This window comes from Natator depressus, chromosome 14 (genome assembly GCF_965152275.1).
Source record: "Natator depressus isolate rNatDep1 chromosome 14, rNatDep2.hap1, whole genome shotgun sequence".
NCBI lineage: Eukaryota > Metazoa > Chordata > Testudines > Cheloniidae > Natator > Natator depressus.
In genome coordinates this window covers 41,431,479-41,455,514 of record NC_134247.1, presented here as the reverse complement: position 1 = coordinate 41,455,514, position 24,036 = coordinate 41,431,479, and the positions used below count along the sequence as shown (strand labels likewise).

Here is a 24,036-nt window from a genome sequence, read left to right as displayed (position 1 = left end):
CCCGTGACTGAAAGTGAGACTGTAACTCATTAATTCCCTGTATTAATTCTTGGCCATTGGTGCTATTTTAGTGCCATTAAGAAAGGTGTTCACAGTAGTTGGGGATCTCCTTGCCATGCTGTGGTTATTAAGGCTCCTTCTCAGCTCCCTTTACTTACCACCTTTAGTAATTACTGTAAATAAAACATTACAAACAATTCTTCTTGTTTGTTCCACTTTACTGTCCCAGCTGCAGTTGTCGGGGGCAGAGCCATGGGATTTCCTGCCTGACTTGGTTGTGTCCCCCCAATCCCCACAGGGAATATCGCGCCTCTAGGAGGAGAGTTTGGGTTTTACTGGGATGTGTCACTCTCCAGCCTGTGCTCTGTCTCTCTCCTGTCCACACCCATGTCAATGAGGAATTGCTCAGCTGTGCTCTGCGGAGAGGTGACTGGTTGCACAGGGACAATCCATGAAGGGACTTGGTGTTGCAATGATCCCCAGATAATTCAAGCCTCTGGGACCAGAACAGAGCCCATCCACTGCTCCAGTCTTGGGGTCCCTAGGAATATTCTTTGGGGACTCTCCCCCTATCTGAGGTGTGAAACCCACTGCCTAACCCCCTGGTGTAGAGCTGAACCTCCAGACTCCTGTGTGCTTAAACGCACCATCTCCCAGAACTCCACGCCAAGCTGAGAGCCCGCTGGTTTCAGCAGAATTCCCTCCGGAGGCGCGCAGTGGCTGTGAAGCATTTGGCTCTGTCTGCACTAGACAGCAAAGCGCTGCCTCTGTGGTCACCCGCGAGCACTGGGGAGAGAGATCTCCCAGCACTCCTGGTAAACCAGGTCGATGCTCAGAGCCTGTCTACACTGGGGCTTTACAGCGCTCAAACTTGCTGCGCTCGGCGTGTGTGTGTGTGATCTTTCACACCCCTGAGCCAGCAAATTACTGCACGGAGAATTGCCAGTGTAGACAGGCCACTTCACACAGAGAGAGACTCTTTGCTCAAGTCCAACACACTATTGCTCTTTCACTGAGCCATTTACCGTCTGGGCTTTAATCCCCATATCGATGGAGCATCTAAGAAGATAACGTCAAATCCAGAAACCAGGACATGGCTGTCTAGCAAGTAACGACTCAGAGGGCTTTCCCCACTTCTAAATAGGGAAGCTTGAGCAACATTCCCCAGCTCAGTAAAGAACTGGAGAGGTTTGAGGCTGGGGATGAGAACTGGCTGCTGGAAGGAGTCGGGGCTCTGACCTGGAGTCTGACCAAGGAGGTCAGACGGAGAGACAGACAGAGCTCGAACAAGGAGGTTCGCTGCTGCTTGCCTGGGCTCTGGGCTGACCAGAATGATCTATGCTTGAACCTTCATTTCTCTCGGATAACCTAACAACTTCCTAGGCAGCGTCCAGTTGACTACTACACCCGACTGTTCTGACAACGCTCTTTGAGGGTTTCTGCAAACGCTTGCTCAGGTGTGTTTGTCCCTGAAGCGTGTGTGAGTCTCTACCAGGAGTGTCTCAGTTGGCCGCACTGAACAGAGCTCACAGTGTGAAGTCGGAGCGCTGCAGGCCGAGAGCTCCAGCCTAAGGAGGGGGTGCAGCCACGTGGCTTATCCAGGAGGAAGAGCGAGAGGCCTCGGGAGTCTGGCAGACTAAAGAGTCTAGAGACGGTTGTGAAGCTGGGAATGTAGCACCAGCCAAGTGAATTCATGACAGAAGTTTAAGAACAAGGAGATCCCAGGGCAGGGTTCATCTTCAGCCACTCCCTGCTGCAGTCAGCTTCTACCCAGGGGTGTGCGTAAGGGAGAGAAGCAGAGCGGGACGGTGCTCACGGGAGCTGCGCTGGGTAGCGGGTCCCCTGTGCACCGCCCCGGCCTCCCCGTTACTTGCTGCAGGCGGCCCTCCCTGTGCCCCAGCTCACCTCCGCTCCACCGCTGCCCCCAACCACTTGGAGCCCGAGGTGACCGCCTTTTTCGCCGAGTGGTTGCGCCAGCCCTGCGGCAGAGTGAGCTCTGGCTGTGGTGGGGGAAAGAGTGAGCTCCTGTTGGGGAGGGAATAGCAAGCGGGGATAGGGGAAAGGGGAAGGTCCTTCTGTGGCTAGGACTGTGGTGGGAGCAAGCTCCTGAGGGGGGTAACAGAATGTGCCCCTCCAAAAGGGGTTGATTTAAATTCCTGTGCACGTCCCTGCTTGTACCTGGTCTGAAGGGTCCTTGTGAGTAGGAGAGGGTCACATGTTCTCTTCCTTCCAGTGGCTCTGTTGCAAGAATCAGCTCCTCTGACTTCCAGCAGCCTCCCTGCTGGCTGCCCCCGCTTCGTGTGACAACCTCTCCCCTTCAAGATTGTTTCCTCCAAGTGGAGCAGGCCCTGCAGGAATGAGGCCACTTGAGCCCAGAGGAGTTTTCATCTGTTCCTGACTGGAATGGGGCTGTGCTTAATCAGGGTGTGTTAATCTAGTTTTATCAAATTTGGGGTAAGTCTAAATTAAATAAACTTCAACCAAAATATTATTGGGGGGGATGAAGGAAGCAATCAAAAAATGGAAGCTGAATAGCAACAATCACTCCGTCTTAACTTAATTTAAGAACACATAAGGGAAGGGAAGCTCATAAAAAAACATTTATATGTATTTCTGTTTATGTTTTAGGGAAACGAGATCTAGATATTGTAAGTGTCGTTTTCTTTCCCCTGAGAAGAAAATTTTTGTACACAATTGCATCCTCATGTGAGAGTGTAATTGAGTCATCGGTGGGTTAGGTGGCCTAGTGGTTAGCATACTTAGTGCCCCCTCCCAGTGGGCAGGTCTTGCAGTCCTGGCCCTCTTTTAATCAGAAGGGCAGGGAGGTGGGCAGTGGAAGAGGAGCCTGGGCCCACCCACTCTACTGGGCTCTGACCCAGGGCCCTAGGAGGCTCAACAGTGTCTGGTGCCCAAAGTTGTCCTCTGAATTGCCCTCCCTGTGTCACTTCCTACTGTCAAAGTTTGACTCAGACTCACAATTTATCAGACCACTCTGTTTTATTAGCAAAGCTGCTCTTCTAATACATTTAGAAGTGAACCCCCCGAGTGGGGCTTGTGTCTCTTAATTTATACAGCTTGCTGGAGAACAAGTTACAGAGAAGTTACAGACAAAAGAAGAAAAAAGATTTTAGTCACCACCCTTCGAGATCCCTGAGACCAGTCACGTATCTTCAATTACCTGCCACCCTTAACAATCTCCTTTAACAGCTTCTAGTTAACTTAACTAATTGCCCTTCACACCTTCCATTCTGATGCCTGCTTCTTAGAGGTGCTGGCTCTATCTTAATTGCTTCTCCATTCAAAAGCTAACTGTCCCTCCGTGTGCTCCCTCAGATACTTTGTAACATGTTTTGGCATGCCCTCTCATATACAATGTATCCAGCATGTCCCCTTACACAACCTTATACTTATACAATGTTATACTTCCACACCACAGAGCACCTCTTCCCATCCTGGCACTGTGGCTTGTGGAAAGGGGGCAGGGGGGGCATTCTGGGTCCTGTCCCAACGCCCCGTGATGCATCAGTTCGCATCCCAGCAATCCCAGTGCTTCCGTCCACATTTGGCGCCATCTTTCAATGTTTTTTGTACTGCGCGCTGTGTCTTCCCTTTCGGTCTGCGGGAACGGAGCCCGAACTGCTGAGGAATATGCTGACGAGTCTCACCGGCATGTCACGTTTGGCAGTTGAGTTACTCCTTAAGATCCAAACGGACATTGAGGAGTCTTGACTCGAGTAACGCACACGACACGAGATTGCTTGTGGCATTCACGGACGTGCTCAGCACCGTGGAACGCTGCTTTTGGGCTCGGGAAAGAAGCACCGAGTGGTGGGAATCACATCGTCATGCAAGTCTGGGATGACGAGCAGTGGCTGCAGAACTTTTGGATGAGAAAAGCCACTTTCAGGGGACTGTGTGAGGAGCTCGTCCCCACCCTGCGGCGCAAAGACATGAGACTGAGCACTGCCCTGACGGTGGAGAAGCGGGTGGCTATTGCAGTCTGGAAGCTGGCAACTCCAGACAGCTACCAATCTGTCGCTAACCAGTTTGAAGTGGAAAAGTCAACTGTTGGAATCGTGTTGATGCAAGTTTGCAGGGCCATTGATCGCATCCTGCTCAGAAGAACAGTGACTCTGGGTAACGTGCATGAGATTGTGGCTGGCTTTGCACAAATGGGTTTCCCTAACAGTGGGGGGGCGATAGGTGGGACACATACTCCAATTCTGGCACCAGCCCACCTAGCCTCCAAGTACGTTAATCAGAAGGGGTATTTCTCTGTGGTTCTCCAAGCGCCTCTGGATCACTGTCGGCGTTTCATTGACATTAACGCAGCCTAGCTCGGAAAGGTGCATGACACATGCATCTTTTGGAACACTGGCCTGTTCAGGAAGCTGCAAGCCGGGACTTTTTTCCCAGACCAGAAGATCACCGTAGGGGAAGTCGAACTGCCCATTGTGATCCTTGGAGACCCCGCTTACCCGTTAATGCCGTGGCTCATGAAACCCTACACAGGGAGCCTTGACAGCAACAAGGAGAGCTTCAACAACAGGCTGAGCCCGTGCAGAATGACTGTGGAGTGTGCTTTTGGCCGTTTAAAGGGCCGCTGGCACTCTCTGTATGGGAAGCTGGACCTGGCCGATGACAGCATCCCCGCGGTTATATCCGCGTGCTGTACCCTCCATAACACTTGTAAAGGGAAGGGTGAAAGATTCACTCAGGCATGGACCTCAGAGCTTCAACACCTGGAGGCTGAATTTGAACAGCCAGAGAGCAGGGCTATTCGAGGGGCCCAGCGCAGGGCTGAAAGGATTAGGGATGCCTTGAGGGAGCAATTTGAGGCTGAAAGCCACCAGTTTGGTGCCCTGCACGGGAGTGAAGTGCAGTGGTTCCAATATTAGGAGGAATCTGTGTTTGCTACACTGACTTGCAGTGCTTGTTGATTTCCTGGGCTAAGGTATCTTTTACTTTATGGAATAATCAAGAATGTTTTCAAAGCCAGAAAATCCATTTATTGAAAAGAAAATTCATTTATTGAAAATAAACACAACTGCTTGGGAAACAGAAAGGGCAAGGGGGTGGGGTGGGGAACGGTACAATCACAGATTTGCGTATGTCCTGTCTGGAGGGCTGTGCAATGAGTGCTGCACTTCTGGCTGGCTATACTGCATGGTGATGGGGGTTGAGTGCAGGGGGTCGGGGTCGTAGTTTTCAGGGCTGGGTGGTGAAGCTACAGATGTTGGAGGCAGCTGGTGGCAGTAAAAACCTGGATGTTGGGGAAAGTGGGTTGGAGGTGACATGGGGGCACAAGGGAAAGAGTTTTGGGACAAGGGCTGCACGGGGCGGGGGCGGGCACGGTAGTGCTCCTCCTTCATGGCTACAAGTGCCTGGATAGAGTCTGCTTGGTGCTCCATTGTGCTTCTCAGCCGATCCGTGCTTTGGTGCCGGAGCACCGCGCTTTTCTGCCAGCGCTCCTCGTTCTGCTGGCGGATCCTCCTTTCACTCTCCCGCCACTCCTACACCTTTTGATTCTCATTACTTGAATGCTGCATTACTTCATGCAACATGTCTTCCTTGCTTCTACGTGGCCTCTTTCTGGTTCTTTGGAGTCTTTCGGCCAGTGATAACATGGACGGCTGAGATCTCAAGGTTGCATCAGTAAAGGCAAAATGCAACACTTAACAGAGGCAGCATTGTCCACACCAGACAGAGCAATGATTCCCCCGTACTTAAGGGCAAGCAGTCTACACAATAGCATGCATGCAGCTGTAATCCTCCTCACCCCAAGAGCCTGCACCGAATAACTTCCTTCCCAAAATAAAAGCCGCTTACCGGGAACCTCCTCTGGTGTTTGTCCTTCCCCAAGCACTGGCCGCCGTGACTGGCTACCTTCCTCCTGGTTTGAGAACCGCTCCTGGCTGCATGCATCTAGGGATGCTGGGGTGTCTCCCTCCTCCTCAGCACCCTCGCTCCCGCTTTCCTCCTCCTCCTCCTGCTTGATTGAACTTGGCTCTGAAGTGCCCATGGTGGCCCTCGGAGTGGAGGTGGGGTCACCCCCAAGTATCGCGTCCAGCTCTTTGTACAAACGGCAGGTCGCGGGGGCAGCTGTTTGCCTCGTGGGCTTTGCGGTAGACTCCCATAGTGCATTCATTAACACTTAATAAATACATCAAAATTAAATACATTACAGAGATAAGAACCTGTAATGACAACTTTACTTCATGAGAAGCTCCAGAGAAAGAAGACCCAGAGGGACAGGTTTCAGAGTAGCAGCCGTGTTAGTCTGTTTCCGCAAAAAGAAAAGGAGGACTTGTGGCACCTTTGAGACTAACCAATTTATTTGAGCATAAGCTTTCGTGAGCTACAGCTCACTTCATCGGATGCATACAGTGGAAAATACAGTGGGGAGATTTTATATACACAGAGAACATGAAACAATGGGTGTTACCATACAGACTGTAACAAGAGTGATCAGGAAAGGTGAGCTATTACCAGCAAGAGAACCGGGGGTGGGGGGGGGGGGAACCTTTTGTAGTGATAATCAAGGTGGGCCATTTCCAGCAATTGACAAGAACAGTAGGGAGGAAATAAACAAGGGGAAATAGTTTGACTTTGTGTAATGACACATCCACTCCCAGTCTTTATTCAAGCCGAAGTTTGAGGGAGTAATGGTAGGGGGAATCCCAGGGAGACCAAAGGGGCTGGTAGAGGGAGCAGACAGAGAACAGGGGTAGAGGCAGAGTGGCTGCAGGGTTGGCCCAGTCTTCTGCATCTCCGCTGTGGGTGGAGACACTGATCTCTATCACTGGAAGAGGGAACAATAGAATGGAATGCCCAGAAGAAGGAATGACTTGAGGACAATTTCCTGAGGGACCCATCCCCTTGCAGAGCTTTTCTAGCTCTGACATTTACATTGCTACATGGTTTGGCCCACAGAAATAAAAAGCTGCACATCTTCCATGTGTTTTTGGACCAATGGAAAAAACCAGGTACAATTCAAGTGACTTTTAAAATTCCCGAGGAAACTGAGTTAACAAAATAAATGAGCGTATGAATAACCAGAAAATATACTGCTCAAGTGAAAACTGATCACTGGACTTCTTTGCAAAGACATTGTAAGTTTTCTGACAGGAAAAGCCACAAAGTGTCTGGAAAGGAAGAGGAGATTAAATTACTTGCCTCAGTGGAATGAAATCCCCAGAGCATCGCTGGGCCTGTGATGATGACGACCGGGGTTTGCTCACCTGGGGCTCCCCCTCCCTGTGCTGGGGAGGCACGGCTGGGCAGGTCTGCGGCTGCCAGCAGGTCCCCTGCCCCAGGTGCAGCTCCCATTGGCCTTGGTGGCCGACAGTCTGGGAGCCTCCTGGCCAATGAGCTGGGGGCGGGAGGGGGAAGGCAAAGGGGAAGATTGTAGGGAGCAGGGGAGGCAGGGGGGAGGGGAGCTGTGCCTGGAGGCACAAAGGGGAGGCTCTCTGGAGAGGGGTGACGGGGGCACAGGGGCTGGTGGGGATCTTCCAGGGAGGTAGCGGGTTGTGTGGGTCTCTGTGGGGTGGGAGTGATGGACAGAGCCAGCTGCAGCCCGGGTCTGGTCTGTGGGGGAAGGGAGCGTTGCTATATCCCCCCACCCCCTCCCCAGGAAGCCCCCTCTGTACTGTGGATTTTATGCCAGCCCCGGGGTGCCCATCGCTGCTCCTTTCTCCTGCCCCGGCTCCATCTCTTTGTCTGCCCCCACAATCCCCCCACCCCACATCTGTGTCTGACAGTGACAGACTCCTGCTGCTCTCTCTGCCTGCAGCTCCCTCCCCCTCCCTGCTGGAGAGGCGCGGTCAGGCAGCTCTGGCACCGCCCCCCCCCCGCCCCAGCTGGGAACCGGGTCAGCTCTGGGAGGGGGGACCGAGGCAGCGTGCAGAGCTGCCCTGCCTCCGCTGAGACTCTCCGCAGGGACGCCGGGGAGGGGGGAGCCGCCCCTGAGGTGAGAGCGCCCCGCCCCCACCCCACATTGCCGAACCGTGGAGCATGGGCACCACAGCCCATCTCGCTGCCTATGTATCCAACCCACCCTGCTCCCCGTCCCCTGGCTGCCCCCGCCCCTTATCAAACCCACCGGCCCCCCAACCATGAGGCTCCGAGCAGCGTTTGGCTCAGGGCGGAGCCAGACATGCTGCCCCGCGGGAGCATGCAGCCCCCCCCCGCCCCGAGCTCTGCCCTGCATTGGGCACACCTGGCACACCCCATTTGCAAGCCTATGCCATGTACCCTGCAGGCCCCTAGTGCGAGCTCCCCGCACACCTCAGCCATTGGGCCGCAGCCCTCACCTGGGGGACGGGAGCTTGGTCTCCCTGCAGTCCCTGGTCTCTCTGCTGGGACGGACAAACAGGCAGTAAATGGGAGCAGGCCTTGCTGGGTGTGGTTGTGTGACAGGGTCACCTGCCCCCCGAGGGCCCAGGCTGAGATCCCAGCACATTCCACAGGCCCCTGAGCCGCCGTCAGATGGACTCTCAGCCTCGGTCCCTGTGGTGGTGGGGGACGCACTGCGTCATTGCCCTGGGGGAGCTGCTGGGGGAGGGAGGAGATTTAGCTCCTCACAGACAATTTTAACAGTTCTAAAGATTCAACTTTTTGAATCCCAGTGTCTAGTGTCATTAAATAGTTCTGGTCTGACCAAAATATTGTCTGATCCCCCCAGAACTGATACATTTTTTCACCAAAGCCTCCAGGGGTGAAATTGGTCGGGTCCTTCCTGCTCAGCAAACAGCAGGAGTCACTTTCAGGCAAGGAAACACCCCCCTTGCTGCTGCAGGCGGGGCATAGTGTGAACTCAGGAAACGGAAACTTACCCTGTCCCACTCCCCGGAGGGAGCCATGGCTGCAGCGAGCCCCGTGGAAAGTCTCCAGGAGGAAGCGACATGTCCCATCTGTCTGGAGTATTTCACACACCCTGTCACTCTGGAGTGTGGGCACAATTTCTGCCGAGCCTGCATCGCCCAGTGCTGGGAGGGACCCGACAGGGCCCCCTCAGTGCAGAGAAACTGTGCAACAGAGAAACCTCAGGCCCAACAGGCAGCTGGCAAATGTCGTAGAAATCGCCAAGCAGCTGAGTTTCCAGGCAGCGAAGGGAGCAGGAGGGGGTGGGGTGTGTGGGGAACACCAGGAGGCTCTGAAACTGTTCTGTGAAGAGGATCAAACCCCCATCTGTGTGGTGTGCGACAGATCCCGGGCTCACCGCGCTCACATGGTGGTTCCCATACAGGAAGCTGCCCAGGAGTACAAGGTAGGGAGTTGCTGTCCAGTCTAATGGGTAATAACTTTGGATGTTATTTACAGCTTAATGGTGTAACCCTGTCATTCAGCTGTGTGTAGCCTTCACTGCATGAAAGCTGATTAGGGGAGTTACAAGCTGTGGCTGGTATTACTGGTTGTATGACAGTGTTTATTGTTATTTGCATCCCCTAGAGACCCCAGATGAGATCTGACCTCGATTGTGGGGGCCTTGCACAAAACCCGGTGAGGGACAATCCCTGCCCCGAGCCATTTACAGTCTAACTGGACAAGACAGACAAAGGGTGGGAAGGGAAACTGAGGCACAGTGAGGGGAAGTGACTTGTCCAAGGTGACTCAGCAGATCCGTGGCAGAGCTGGATATAAAAACCTGGTTTTCCAAGGCCCAGTTCAGTGCTCTAACCACTAGCTACTCTACCCTTTCAGCAGCACTGAGCAGTGATGACGTGCAGACAGTAGGAGGAAAAGACTGCTCCATACAGGTCCTAGGCCCGGCAGGGAGAGGAGGTTTCCCACTGCGATTCTGAACTCCTATGCCGCTCCGTGAGGGTTAAACTCAGATGCTGGCGGCCTGCACTAGAGGAGATCACTGGACTGAACATGGTGTGGGACCCCGAGCACCTTCAGTCCACACCCACAAGGGCTCCAGTCCGAGCAGGTCCATGCCACATGCCACTGGGATCAGACTTATCTGCAGCAAAACTAACCCCTGGGCCGTGCGGACCAGTGCCAGTCTGACCTGTTCCCGTGTGTTCATGGGCAAGGACCAGCCAACGTGGTTCCGTTCGTCCCACCAGGCAGCCCTTTGAAATCTGCCAGAATCCACCGCTTCTGGGGTCTTTGCTCGGGACTTTGGAGTCGCTACCCAGAGGCCATTGCCAGGGAAAGGGGCTAGGACAGCACTAGGGCAAACCCCAGCTGTTCCTAACACAAGTCAACACATCTAATGGGGTTTGCCCTCGTCCTTAGATCAGTGCTGTCCAACCCGTCCCATCCCCCGGGGCACAGGGCTGAAAGTCAATGGAGTTGGACTCCTTTGAGCATCCCAGCCTACATGGCTGCCCCCGGTGGCTTCTGGGATTGGTATCACTGTTTGCTAAATCTTCTCAAAAACAGCTTTATAGATTCACCGCCATGGGACACCAGTTTTCCACTGGTTCAACTCAATGGAGAAAAGAAAAGGAGTACTTGTGGCACCTTAGAGACTAACCAGTTTATTTGAGCATGAGCTTTCGTGAGCTACAGCTCACTTCATCGGATGCATATGCATCCGATGAAGTGAGCTGTAGCTCACGAAAGCTCATGCTCAAATAAACTGGTTAGTCTCTAAGGTGCCACAAGTACTCCTTTTCTTTTTACGAATACAGACTAACACGGCTGTTACTCTGAAACCTGTCAATGGAGAAAGTGGATGTAATAACTTCAAACAAAACCCGCCCAATTTCCATAAATAAGGTTTCATTTCCTTGGTGTCTCTGATGTCCTACCTCTAGAAAGACCCACTGTTGTACACAGTATTGTTGTTGGTCCCGGGATACTAGAGAGACAAGGTAGGTGAAGTAATATCTGCTCATGGCCAGATTCTGTGGTGGACGACAAGCTTTCAGGCTTACACAGAGCTCTTCTTCAGGCCTGGGAAAGAGTATGTTCCCCAGAGCTGAGTTGTGTGTGACTCTTTTACCAACAGGAGCTGGGCCAGCAGAAGGTATTGCCTTACCCACCTAGTGTATCTAGGAAGACTGACTGTTGTGTAGAATTTTGGGTGGAAAACACCTCATCTACCCCCTACAATCCTGAAAATAAACCCACCAAATCATTTCTGTTTGTCAGGAAAAAATACAAGCCCATTTGAAGACTCTGAGGGAAGAGAGAGAAAAGCTGCTGGGATTGAAAGTGGCTGGAGAGGAGAGAAGCCGGGAGTATCTGGTCGGTGCCTGTTGTTCTTTCCCTGCTGGGACATGGAGCTGGGAGGGATGTTTATTGGTAGATTTCTCTGTGGCCTTGTGTGTGTTTCTCCATGATCATGGGATACTGTGTGTGTGTGTGTGTGCGCATGCGCGCCCATATCACAAATGTTCTCTCCCTGGAGAAGGACAACAGCGTCTTCTGCAGGATCTAAGATGCATTTTAGTTAATGAGTTAATTACTACCCCTTGTGGCTTTCACAAAATTTCTCCCAAACCGCACTGACTATATCCCAGCAGACATGGAGACAGCCCTTGCAGAGAGATTGGGCCCAAATGGGAAGCTGTAAGAAAATCCTCTCCTTTGTGATCACAGTGTAGAGTCAAGTGTCAGGATGGGAAAAATGGTGGGTTTTGAACCTCAGTCCACAGAGACTCTCATGACAACCCGACCGCTCTCCAGAGCCAGCGGGGGAGGGGCTAGTGGAACTCTGGCCCACCAGAGGATCTGCCTACGAAGCTCCTGATTGGAGCAGACGTTCGGCTGCATGAATTACGCCAGCAGGAGTCACGGGAAGTTGTCCAAACAACTGAGTGAACTCCCGATCTGCTGCTGGACTGGACACACTGACGCTGGCTTGGCCCTGGCGTTGTTCCTGACTCAGGTTTGACCTGCAGTACTGCTGTCTGACTTTGGCTTGACCCTTCGCGTGGCTCCCTGACTCCGACTCCAGTCCTGATCCCCTGTGTGACTCCAGACACTGATTCTGGCTCAGGCTTTGGCATGACTTCTGAGCTTGACTGTAGCCCCAACCCTTGGTAAATTCCTGACTTTGACTCCAGCTCCGACTTCGGCTGTAGTTCCTGACTTCTGACTGCAGCTCTGAGCATTAGGCCTGATGACTCATGGCCTGGTCTCTGCACAGATGTGTTAGAGATTGTAAAGAAACTCTCTCTTGTAAGACTGTATGAAAGGTCATCAGACTCCATCCGTGTTCCTGACCAACCCTTTCCTTATTTCTTCTAGAAACAGACAGAAACCGAGAGGCAGAGGATTGTGTGTGAATTTCAGCAGCTGCGGCAGTTCCTGGAGGAACAAGAGCGACTCCAGCTGGCCCAGCTGGAAAAGCTGAACAAGGAGATTGTGAAGATACAGAATGAAAATATCACCAAACTCTCAGAGGGAATTTCCCATCTCAGTGAGCTGATCAGTGAGATGGAGGGGAAGTGTCAGAAACCAGGAAGTGAATTCCTGCAGGTGAGACTGAGCTAGAAACATCCCAAATCCCAACACAGGGACAGGACAGCTCCTGAAGTACGGGCACCGGGGTCCAGCAGTCAGAGATCTGAGTGTAACTCAATGTGTGCATTGCTGAAATGTGAATGACTATTGTTCTTTGCAGACTCACAGACACGTTGATATTAGAGCTGGAAAAGCCCCATTATCTCAGTGAAACCATGGCCCCAGGGCCAGGGCAGGGCTGATTTTCCCTGTGTTTGCAAAATCCCTTTCTTGGAATCCCAAGTGTGTGTCAGGTGGTACTGAGATTTTTTTTAATCTCTCTCTTCTCTCTCTCTCTCCCCTCTAGGATGTCAGAAGCACCTTGCGTAGGTACGTGGCTCTCGCTCACTCCCACACATACTTGGCAATGCTGGGGAAGAGCATGGAGATGATGTTCGCACCGCATCTCCACAGCAACATATGTGGGGATTTTGGAAACAAATCTCTCAGATAAACTTCATCCTGAGGTTCTCACCCTGGTACAGAAGACTCTGGAATTGTCCATTCAGTGGGAAAGACTGACCTCACGTGTTTCCTAGAGCTGTCACATCCCTGGGGGAGTGGCTGCCTCAGGATTGTGGGGATGGAATATGGGCCTGTCACTACTGGGGCCCTGCTTCCGATTCAGCCCAAGGCAGCAGTGGTCAAGCATCTTTCCCACCTGAGTCTTTTCCGGCCTGAGCACTGTTTGGAGACCTGTGTGGAATGAGCTGGGGACGAGGGAGTTGGTGTCTCAGTTTAGTTCGTAGTGGACAGATTTCTACAGCACTTTACATCGGAACCTCCTGTCCCTCAGAGCAGGGAAGCCAAGGAGTGAATTGGCCATGGAGACTCAATTCCCCTTTTGTCCCCAGAGCTGAGCTCACCAGACCAGAGTTGAAGAATATTAAGGAGTCCTTAGAAGGGAAGGTTGTACGGCCATGGGCTGTGTTGCACCTGCTCTGAGGCTGGGAGAAGTCGAGGAATTTGAACTCCAGGCCCATTAGAGCAGCGACTCACTAGCCAGAACTTATCATGAGTCACACAATGAAATATAATCACGTGAAATTGTTTCTCTCCAGGTGTGAGAAGCGGAAGTTCCAGCAGCCAGAGGAGATTTCTCCTGAACTGGAAGAGTATGTCAGCAATTTCTCCCAGAAAACTATTGTGCTAATGGAGACTCTGAGGAAGTTCAAAGGTACCCAGAAGGGATCTAGGAATGGAAATTGGGAAGAGCCTCTGAGACTGTGGGAAGAGAATGGTGCTGGTTAATTGGTTCATACTTAGATGATGCTTTTATTTAATTGCTGGGTGAGAAGGCCAGACATTTGGGTCCAAGACACACAGGTTGATTAATTCAAACCTTTGTTTGCACCAGAAACATGCTTTTCAATGACAGTTACAAAGTAAGAAAAGACTCGTAGACTTTAAGGTCAGAAGGTACCATCATGATCCATCTACTCTGACCTCCTGCACTCCTCTCAAGTGGGCCTCTCCGGTCCCTCCAGCTCGTCCGAGTACTCAGCTGCTGGCAGTCCTGGTTGCTAGAGTCCGTCGTCCCGGTCAGGTTTCTCCTGGCCCAGGGCTTCCCCTTGGTCGGCAGCAGGATCTGGAGGGAGCAGCCTGTGTCTGGCTCCCTCACTGGTGCTGCGCTCATGGGGCAAAGGGCCCCACCCTTTGTACTTCCTGTCCCACCCCTCCCTTTCCGGGGATTGGTGTAAGCTTGGTCTGGCCGCGCCCACTCAGGCTGAGAAGGTGGCTCTTTACCCTCTGGTTCGGAGGGAAGCCACCCTGGCTCCCTACAATCAGTAAATGATACGTGCCCCAGATGGCAGAGGAAGGCAAAAATAAACCCCAGAGTCTCTGGCAATTTGATTTGGTGGAAAATTCCTTCCCTATCCCAAATATGGTGGTCAGCTGGACACTGAGCATTTCAGCAAGACCCAAAAGCCAGACACCTGGGACAGATTTCTCTCTAACTCAGAGCCCTCCCCGACTCATGCCCCATCACCAGCCATTGGGGTATTTGCTATTTGCCATCGCATATAGAAAGAAGTGCTGGTCACTTCCCTTCTCCCGGGCATAGGTGGGTCATGGGGGATCAGGAAGCTCTAATTACCCCTTACAATGTCTGGAATATTATACACATCCAAACTGCATATTTACTAGTTCTTTTCCAATTACCTTTGAGTGGTATGAATATTAAGTACCTTATATAGGTCACACACTACACATGCATGAACACATCATTGGCAGGGCTTTTTTCCTTCAAGTTATTTTCATGTTATTGTTCTCTTCTCTGATTGGTTTATAACCACTGATTATGCACACGCCACTTTCACCGTTGTCTCCACACAGGGGGTATTGGACTTTGCTAACTTCTCTGTGGCTGGATGCACAGCCCCCCTCAGCCTAGCTCCAGCCCCTCAGTGCCGACCCCACTGCACAGCCCCCCTCAGCCGAGCTCCCTCCAGCCCTTCACTGCCACCCCCCACTGTACAGCCTCCGTACACTGCACAGCCCCCCTCAGACTAACTCCAGCTCTTCAGTGCCACCTCCATATTGCACAGCTCCCCACAGCCAGCACTAGCCCCTCATTGGTACCCCTCCCCCAGCTGCACAGATCCCCTCAGCCTAGCTTCCCAGGATCAGCAGGGATGAGGGACAGTGGGAAGCCACTTCTGGGAGTCACCAGAGGTGAGTCCGTCCCCCCGAAGAATTTGTTCTGCCCTGGCCCCTGCTCACAACAGGCCCACAGCCAGAGCTTGTCCCTTTGTCCTGGTCAGGAGACAGAGGAGGTTCCCATCGACCCTGGCATCACCCCTGCCCGGAGAGGGGTGCCCTGGTCACAGTGAGGCGATGGGAAACCCTGCGCCACTGAGAGACCCCCCTCTTATGCTTCACACATCCTGTGACATGACGGAGGATCTCCCATGTAAGGGACACAGACAGGGGAGAGACATGGGGTAAGCGGTGTAGAGGTGGGACACACACACACTCTCATCCTCCCATCAGACATATTATTTAAACAAGAAAAATAAAAAAGTAGTGACAACAATGCACTGAAATATGCTTTTAGGAGAAATATTTATTTCAATGCCCCCATCCCACAAAAAAATATTGACAGCGGCAGTGAGGGATATTCAAAAACACTCACCTGAGTTGAATTTATTACTATTATTATTGTTTATTATTTATTAACGAGCTAAGTTATGGTTTTTTCAGTGTGGAAAATTGTGTGTTATTTTACGGGTTGAATGATGACTGAATGACATAACCCCCTGCCAATATCTGCCACTAACTCCGGTAATTTTGTCAAGTCTCCGTCGCACAACACGATGCTGCCTGACCCCTGGCCAAAGTGGGTAAAGTTACTTTTCTGCCAAAGTCTTTGTATGATCTGGGTCTAGGTTATGACAAAAGGCCATGAGTGAATGAAACAAACCAACCGGAGTTTGAAGGTTGGAGGGGATGAGGAGGGGAAAAGTAAATCTCTCTTTCAGATTGTGTGTCCTGGGATGGTTGTGAGGCTGAAAGGACGTTGGTTCTATTGCTGGGAGATATCTGAATGAGAGAGGAAGTAGAAGGTTTCAGTTAGTTTCTATTAAATGCCTGAGTGTGTCTCTGGGCCTCTCGATCTGTTTCTCTGTCATGATGAAAACACAGTTCTATGCGTTCAGAGTGGGGACGCTGTTATAAATACGAAAGTCTGAAATCTCGTCTCTTTTCTCCTTTCCCCCACCAGACACTCTGCCCTCTGCACTGGAATCCCTAGGAGCACTCAGACAGGGTGAGTTTGCAGCTGGAGATTGTCTTTACATTAGGAGAAAATTCCAGTGAAAACATCTTCATGAGATTATAAGGAAAGTTACCAACCAAATCACCAGTGACTGTGGCACACACAGCCCTAAAAATAACCTGTTCACAGTGAGGAGATCCAGGGGCACTGGAAAATGGGGGGCCAGGGGGCCAAGCTCACCCTCTTTTGAACATGGGCATAGTTTGGGGGCAGGGGGCCATGTTGGCCCCCCAAAGTGCAAGCTTTGGGCAGGCGTGGAGCATCGCAGCATTGGCTGTGCTTCATGGAGGGGCGGCTGATCAACTGCGCCCTGTGTAGTGCAGCTTCTTCCTGGTGCTTGTCCCTCTCAGTGGCCCCACCCCTGCTCCTGTTCCCCCTGGACCCTCCACCTGCCCTGGGTGGTGCACGCCGGAGAGTGGGGACATGGGAAGGTGGAGGGTCAGGGGCTCTCCATAGTGGCTAAGGCTCCCAGCCTGGCCAGGGGCAGGGCCTCGGCGGGAAGATGAAGAGTGGAGAGTGGGCAGGGCCAGGGAGAGGGCAGGGCCACAGGTGGTGTGACCTAGTACCCCCCTCCCCAACTTCTGCCAAGGTGCCGGAACACCTGGGGAGATCCCAAGCTGACATCACACAAATAATCCTGACACCAACCTTAGTGCTGAGTTCATGCCCATGCTAATGAACAGAAACACTCTCCCTGAGCAGCACCCGAACAGAGCTGTCTGCCCTGAGGACTGACACATCTCTCTGCTTTACCCCGGTGCAGGAAGTCTCCCCATTGCTCTTCTCCAGCATCCCGCCTTTCCTCTGGGCAGGGCTGGGCTCTCCCATTGGAGCTGCTCCCTGCTTCCTGGATTGGGGCGATCCTCTCCCTCTGATGCTGCCAGCTTCTCCCTTCTCTCTGGGCTGGGGATGGGGCTACCTCACTGAATGCCACCTCCTACTCTCTGGTGTTAATCAGCTCTTCCCCAATGCTGCATCTTCCTCTCTCTTCCCAGCCCTGGGAGGGGAGACTGCATTAGAGGAGGGAGATTTCCTCTGGGCTTCAAAACTGTACCTGCTTCCACTGCTCCTTCCCCACTAAAACCTTTCTTGGTGTCTCTCTCCTGCTGGGAATGGAGCAGAATCAGCAGGGGTAGCTGGGAGCTGAAGCTTATGCAGGCAAATGGGAAATTAATGAAGTGGGTCTCCTTACAGAGACTGAGGAAGTGCAGTGACATCCCTGCTCAGTCTCAGGTGCCCAGGACAGAGGCAGCTCCCTGGGATCCAGGCCTGTCCCAGCCAGAACAGGGCTGCTGGGGAGATTGAGAAATGTTCCCAGCCTCCCCCAGGGCTGAGCTCTGCCTCTAACGCTCTGATTCTCTCTCTCCCCAGCGAATGTGACTCTGGATCCAGACACGGCTCATCGCTACCTCGTCCTGTCTGAGGATGGGAAAAGTGTGAGATGGGGAGACACAGAGCAGGATCTGCCCAACAACCCTGAGAGATTTGACACTGAGCCCTGTGTGCTGGGCTGTGAGGGATTCACCTCGGGGAGACATTGCTGGGAGGTGGAGGCGGAGGTGGAGGTGGGGGGTGAGGGATCCTGGGCTGTGGGGGTGGCCAGAGAGTCTGTGGGGAGGAAGGGAGATATCATTTGTAGCCCTGAGGGGGGGATCTGGGCTGTGGAGCGGTGCGGGGATCATTTCCAGGCTCTCACCTGCCCTGTGACCCCCCTGTTCCTGAGCTGGGCCCACAGCAGGATCCGGGTTTGTCTGGACTGTGGCCGGGGGCAGGTGACATTTATCGGTGGTGGTGACGAGGCCCCGATCTTCACTTTCCCGCTGGGCTCCGTCCCTGGGGAGAGAATCCGCCCCTGGCTCCAGGTGGGGACGGAATCCCGGCTCCGCCTGTGTCCCTGAGACCCACAGCAGAGGGGGGGAACCGGAAATCAGCCTCTCTAGCCTCATGGACCCCAGTGTCTATGACCTTGGGAGGACTCCCATCGACCCAGCCCCTGGCCTCTCATCTCTATGAGCCCTGGAAGCTCCTTCCCCTCCCTCCCTGCAGCCCCAGGCATGGGAGGGGGAGGGGGAGGAACCCCTGGGGCTGCAGGAGGGGCAGAGGTGGGGGCTGGGCAGGGACCCAGCACGAATCAATCAGGGTTTGGGGGGCTGGGGAGAAGCGGCAGCAGGGAGTGGTTTGTGCAGATCTGTGGGATTGGATCTCACGGGGTCTCCCAGCCAGAGCTCCTGCCCCAGGGGCCCAAGTCACCTTTCCCTGTAACTACAGGACAGCTGGTAACCCTGTAACTGTCAGAAAAGGGGGGGAGGGGGAGATGGGTGGAGATTGACAAAAAAAACCCAAACATCATATAACCTTAAAACAATCGTCACTGGGGCAGTCTCATGATTTTTTTTTAAACTCCTGAGGTTGGCAGCACTGGGGGAGGCAGGGACAGGGTGGGTTGAACCAGAGGGAATTAGAAGAAGCAGGAAGAAAAATGTGAATGAAAATAAAACAAGAATAAAGGGAGTGTCTATGAGAAATGGTGGAAAACAGAAATGAGAAGAGTGACAGGAAAATGTCCCTGACAGGGGAACCAGCCTGGGGGCAGCAAGAGGGGAAGGGATAAAATCAGGGGAAAGAAGGGAGCAGCCATGGGGGATGATCTGTGACAGGGCGGGGAGGAGAGTGGGAGAGACACAGGAAAATAAACAGGGATCAGAAGTGAGGAAAGGAGCATGAGAGGGACAGAGATTTATTCATAGTTACTGAAGGTGACACTGTAACTCATCAATTCCCTATATTCATTCCTGGACAACTGTACTGTTGTGCCATTAAGAAAACTCTTCTCAGTGGCTGGGGAGCTCCTGGCCATGCTGTGGTTATTAAAGCTCCTTCTCGGCTCCCTTTACTTTCCACCTTTAGTTACTTACTGTAAATAAAACATTACAAACAATTCTTCATGTTTGTTCCACTTTCCTGTCCCAGCTGCAGTTGTTGAGTGCAGAGTCCTGGGCTTTGCTTTCTTACTTGCTTGTGTCCCCCCAGCGCCCAGGGAATATCGAGCCCCTGGGAAGAGATTTTGGGTTTTCCTGGGATGTGTCACTCTCCAGCCTGTGCTCTGTCTCTGTCCTGTGCACACCCCTGTCAATCAGGAATTGCTCAGCTGTGCTCTGCGGAGAGGTGACTGGTTGCACAGGGAGCAATCCGTGACTTGGTGTTGCAATGCTGAGCGTCACAGGGCTTAATTTGTAGGCAACCAGAAAATCATTGTCTGCAACTCTGCAAAGCTGAGTTAGGGGCCTAAACCCCCTAGACAATGCGTGGGCATCACAGGCACCTCACAGTGCAATTCATAAAAGCCAGCTCACTTGGCGGGGAGCCATCTAAGCCATCCAATGGGAGAGGCAAGAAGGGGGGAGGGGTGTCCGAAACCCTGCCCCCTCTCACAGACAGGTGCCTAAACCAGGGCTGCAGAGGGGCATCTATGTCCGCTTAGCAACCCACAGACGGGAACCCAGAGCCTGACGTCAGGGAGCTCAGGTGCCTATGGCGTGTCTTGTTGGAATGAGGTAGGCACCTGCCTCTCTCCACAGGACGGGTTGGCGGGGAGAAGGAGGAGGTGGTTTTGGTGATATCACCTGCCTTATAACTTTTATCCCCTTGGTGAGAGCCCTCAGCTGGCACGTGGGAGCCCAGGACAGATGGCAAACCAGACAGGAAGAAGTTTGATCCTCTTCACAGAACAGTTTCAGAGCCTCTTGGTGTTCCTCACACACCCCGTCCTCTCCTGATCCCTTCGCTGCCTCTAAACACAGCAGTTTGGCTGTTTCTTTGTCTTTTGCCAACTGCCTGTCTGGCCTGAGATTTGTCTATTGCACAGTTTCTCTTTACTGGGGGCAGGAAGGACACACCTGTATGCCATCCCTCCCAGGGCCAGTCCATTCAGGGTTGGCTGAAATTTTGCCCATGCTCCAGAGTGGCAGGTTCTCTGAAATACTCCACACAGACGGGACAAGTTGCTTCATCCTGGAGACTTTCCACGGGGGTCTCTGTGGCCCTGGCTCCCGCTGGGCAGCGTAACAAGGTAAAGTTCAGTTTTCTGAGCTCAGAAATATGCCCCATCTACAGCACAACTGGTTGTTTCCCTTCCTGGGACTGACTCTGCTGTTTGCTAAGGGTCAAGCCCCAAAAAACTACACTGAACGTGTGGAGAGAGAGAGAGAGAAACTAAGAGGGTTGAAAGCTAGCTAGCAATGACTTGCGGAGTTGAGAGGTTCAAAGGTGAATTTTGCGAGCTGTTGAACCTGAGTAATACACAGACACCGAGTTCAACCATGGTCCTGGGTAGAAATCAGATTTTTTAAAAAAGGTCTGCCTCTGTCAAAGGGCTATTATTTATTTTGGGTAAATGCCATCTGAGTGCAGCAGAAAATTCAGAAGGTTCTCAAACTATGTTTGAAAATAAAGTACGCACACAAATGCTTATTTGGAGGGGAGGGGGAATTTGTCTCTACTCATCTTTATAGACTGCAAGCTCTTTGGGGCAGGGACCTCAGTACATTTAAGCTGCCGATTTGTGTATCATTTTTATTTTCTTGGAATGGAGAGCTGGGGCCCACTGCCTTCTTCCCCGCCTGCTGCACACACAGAGCCCCCAGCTGGAGAGAAGTGAATGAGGACCCCAGAGCAGTTGTTCTTGGGGAGACACTCCATTAACTTAGTTTGCAGTACAGAGTTAGGTTGACGTCAGGCTGCCTTGTATAAACATAATTATGTCAGTGTCTACACTGCAATGCTGCTTCTGCTGAAAGAAGCGGCCTGCTTTGCTGACATAATCACTTCACTTCCACGAGAGGCATAGTGCTTATGTCGGTGTAGATAGGATGACGCCGCATCCATGTAGCCACTGCATAACTTACATCGGTGTGGGGCTGACAGCTGGCCCCACCTCCACCACAGCGCTGACAGCTGGGCTCACTAATGGAGCCCCTCCTCCCCCACCCCAGTGCTGACTGCCTGGGATGTCAGCTGAGATCTGGGCTCACAGCTGAGCCCCTCAGCTGTCAGGGCTCAATTTCACAGCAGGGAGCCTACCCGCACAGTTTCACAGCTGCAATTGTTTCACATTTCCTCTCTGGCGCCAGCTGTCAGACCCTGGGTGGGGCGTGGGGGCTCTGGCTGTGATCCCCGAGTAGCTGTCAGTGCCTCACACTCTGGCTGTCCTTACCCCACAATGCCATACTTCAGTTGGTGAAAGTGCTCCTGGTGAAGACATGTACCAGTGGCAGAAGGAGGGTAGTGTGAACATTAACAGGCGATTTAATTACTGTGGTGCTGGAGGTTGACCTAACTCAAGTCGACCTAATTTTGTAGTGTAGATAACCCCACGGAGATTCCCTCTTCTCAGGCTATTGGCTCAGGCTCTCTGCAAACTCAGGCACAAGTCACTATATCAGTTAAGCTCGGGCTACGTTATCAAACTTTTGTTTTCAATCATGTGGGCTAGAAAGTTACTTTTTGTTTGCTGATTTTTTTTATTATGAAACCTCATGTGACCCTAGAGATGGGTCCGTAGGGAATATCCCATAGCACCTGTGTTTAAACCCACTCCTGGATGTTCCATGCAGCAGAGTGAGGGCTGCTGCGTGCATGATTCATGTGAATGTCCTGCTGGTGGTGCCTGGGCTGTCAGGGGTGTGGTGGGAACAGCTCATTCCTGGCCTGGCAGCAGCACGGACACATCTTGCTTCAGTCCTGTGTGCAAGGAAAGTGCCTCGCATGGAGCTCTAGTGACGGCTTCCCCCCAGTGAACAGTGCGGGGTTGACAGGCTGGGGCACCACCAGTGGCCAGGGCTCCCTGCACCTGCCCAGAGGAAGGAGCCTGTAGGGGAGAGATTTAGGTGGAGCCAGAGATCAGGGAGAAAATCTGGGAAACTGGGAGATTCGGTAGCTCTGAGAGACTGAATCTGAAAAGGGAAGGACTGAATTAACCCGGATCCAGAGTGTTTCCTACCTTGTATTTCTGGGCAGCCTCGTCCAGGAGAAGCACCGGGTGAGATCTGTGCTCTGCGGATCTCTCACAAGCCACACACACGGCTTCCCCGTCCTCTCCACAGAACAGATCCAGGGCTTTGCCGTGTCTCTCACACAGCTTCTCTTTTCCTGGTTTGAAATCCAGTTGTCTGATTTTTTCCACAATATTTGCTTGCTGATAATTATGCAGGAGAGCCCCTTTCTGGATTCGGGCTCTGCAACTGGGGCAGCACAAGGGGTCAGAGTCCAGCTCTTCCCATGTCTCACAGTGCTGAGTGATGCAGCCTCGGCAGAAGCTGTGCCCACAGTATATGGTCACTGATCTGTCAGATATTCCAGACAGATGGGACATTTGGTTTCCTCTTAGATTTCCTGTACAGGAGTTGCTGAGGCCATGGCTGCTGGGATGTCTGGGCTTCTGTTCTCTCTGCACCAGAAATGGTTTTGCTGATAATGGGCAGTCCCTGCCCCACTTCCTATCAGCTGCACAGGTGCAGAATGAGGGGAAGAGAAAGGAGAGCCCAGGAGGTGGAGCAGGAGAAAGATAAGCAAAGAAGGAAGCAGGAACTACCTAGGCAAGGAATGGGAGCAATGGGGTATAAAGAAGCCGAAAAGGAATGAAAGGAAAAGGGGGGAAACAAACAAAACAACAAGCACATAAAAGCTTCATTTCTACATAGTACCTGTTCAGGTGGGGGTTGAGCCGGCTTGTACTCCCGGGGCTAGCTCAAGCGGCCTCCTGGCTTCTGCAGCTGCTCCATTAGCAGCAGTAGGCTAGCTCCAGCCATCAGCTGGGAATCACACCGCCCCGGTGTTGGGTGGACATGCCCTCAAACGAACCAGCTAGCCAACTACAAAAGCCGTTTCTCCTCCCGTGGTGGTCACACCTCCACTGCTAGAACAGGGCCTCGTCCTTCCTGATGGAACTAACCTGGTTATCCCTAGCCTGATTCTTCCTTGCATATTTATACCTGCCTCTGGAAATTTCCACTGCATGCATCCGACGAAGTGGGGATTCACCCCCGAAAGCTTAGGCTCCAATACGTCTGTTAGTCTACAGGACTCTTTGCCATTTAAACGAACTAGGACATTCTTCATTCACAGTGAGGGCATCCACAGCTACAGGCAGACTTGCACTGTAACTACAGTAGGTGGGACCTGAACCCACCGAGTGATTTCAGTGACAATGTGTGTGCAGAGGAGCCTCGGCTTGGCTGTGTCTTTCTCAACATCTAACCACCAGCCTGGGACCAGCTGGGCAACAGGGGCTCCCTGGGTTAAGGTCAGAGGCAGCCGGCATGTGCTAGTGACAAGGCATGAAAACAACAGCTCTATGACATTGCCGTTAAAGGTTACACAGCCCAGCCATGCACAATACCAGATAACAGCTGGAAAGAAGATTTTTAGGTTTAAACTTTGTAAAACGCCATAGACAGAAGAAGGGAACAATCCTACCCTTCCCCTGCCCCCAGCCCATTCCAGCTGCCCCAGTCTCTTCCAGCCGTTTTTTCTCCTTGGGCCAATACTGAGCCCATCATCACTGTGTGGGCTGGTTCTGCTGGGGGAAAATATGAGCCAGGGATCCATGTTTGGGTTTTGTCTGACTCTGGGGAGAGGCGTGCCAACTCGGAGAGAAGGCACAGTGGGGCCTGCTCAGCACACAAAGCTGGACATGCTCACGTCCACAATGAGCAGCAATCCGCCCCTCTGCACAGGCTCTTTGCTGCTGGAGCTCCCCGCAAATGTTTCCCACCAACGCATTTGCCGCCACAGGTCTG

At 52.5% G+C, this 24,036-nt stretch overlaps 1 pseudogene; it reads left to right on the top strand.

Moving 5' to 3' along the window:
- The first annotated feature begins 7,892 nt into the window (after window positions 1-7,892).
- LOC141998469 (zinc finger protein RFP-like) lies at window positions 7,893-18,357 on the top strand (annotated as a pseudogene).
- The last annotated feature ends 5,679 nt before the right edge of the window (window positions 18,358-24,036 follow it).